The sequence below is a fragment of the Homarus americanus genome, unplaced genomic scaffold (genome assembly GCF_018991925.1).
Source record: "Homarus americanus isolate GMGI-L3 unplaced genomic scaffold, GMGI_Hamer_2.0 scaffold10624, whole genome shotgun sequence".
Taxonomy (NCBI): domain Eukaryota; kingdom Metazoa; phylum Arthropoda; class Malacostraca; order Decapoda; family Nephropidae; genus Homarus; species Homarus americanus.
The window spans coordinates 32,501-34,062 of record NW_024747489.1 but is presented as its reverse complement, the minus strand read 5'-3'; positions in this window follow the sequence as shown (position 1 = coordinate 34,062).

Below are 1,562 nucleotides of genomic sequence, written 5' to 3'. Positions count from 1 at the left end.
GAAGCCAACACGAGAGCAACACAGGGGAGAGGAAATGTTTAACCCAGCGGCCACGGTAAGATTATTTCATCTAAGGATCATATACTTTTTGAATATTGCTTGTAAAGGTCTAACAACTGGAGACTCGCGGGGATTATCGACTCTAGGACGAGAGGACGCAAGGGCTGGAGCGCCCCGAGTGGGAGGGGACAGATGCGCCCCTCTCACAACTTCCCGTCGTGTTCAACTGTGCATATCTCTGACGACACGAAAGCCTTGCATTTAATATATATTAACCCGGAGCACTTAGGACGAGCTGGGCTGGGATGATACGCCCCATAAAATACCCACTGATTTAGAAAAGGATTGGTAACAGCTTCCGGTGTGTGGCGCGGCCTGCTTTGTGGAGGTGCTCTCACTCTCCCGCTCTCTTCCTCAAGACGACCGAGGGGGGGAGGAGGGTGTAGGAGGGAGTGGAAGACGAGGTAAAGGAGGATGAGGTAGATGATGAAGTAGAGGATGTGGTGGAAATCGCAAGGGAAAATAAGATAGTGGAGGATGAAGAGGAGGACGAGGCGGAAAACAAGGTGAAGGAGGAGATGGAGGCGCAACATAGTCGAGTTAATCACCTGGTTAATGACCAGGTGATGGTCGACAAGACGGTGCAAGTCTGGTGGGGAAGACAAATATGGGAGAGTAGTGAAAATGAAGAGCTATTGATGGACAAGTGAAGTGAAGTGAAGCCCATATATATATATATATATATATATATATATATATAAAACTTCGTAAACTAGAAAAGGACGCCACACAGCCCCTTCTCTCCTCCACAGGCCACAGTGATAGGTTCACCCATATACATATTTCTTAGACTCGCTGGAGCATAAAACCCGCCCATGAAAGTGACATTCTCCCCAGATTCATATGTTCCGCCGCTTACACACATTTTGTAAGGGAATGTTTTAGCAATTTAGAACACGCGTCCTAGACGGCCTGGCCTCGCTGACACAAACCCAGAATTAAACCGTTTGAACTCCGGCTCCGTCCTTAACGATCCGTAAATGCTCACAAATTCTATGAATATAGACATTCCCGCCCGAAAAATGCTAATCATAATTCTCTTATTATGCAAATGGCGTCCCCAACATATATCCGAACATACCCAACAAATTATCGACTGGGAGGCACGTATTTCTCCCACAGGCCGGGACGACGCTCTTAAACCTCCACTCCCACCCTCTAACATTCTTGCCTTAGTTTTTACACCATAAGTAAGGATCATAGAGCTATGGATCATAGAGCTATGGATCATACAGCTGTGGATCATACAGCTGTGGATCATAGGGCTGTGGATTATATGTCTGTGGATCATAGGGCTGTGGATCATGGGAGCTGTGGATCATGGGGCTGTGGATCATAGGGCTGTGGATCATAGGGCTGTGGATCGCTGGCTGTGGATCATGGGGCTGTGGATCATAGGGCTGTGGATCATAGGGCGTGGATCATGGGGCTGTGGATCATAGGGCTGTGGATCATGGGGCTGTGGATCATGGGGCTGTGGATCATAGAGCTGTGGATCATGG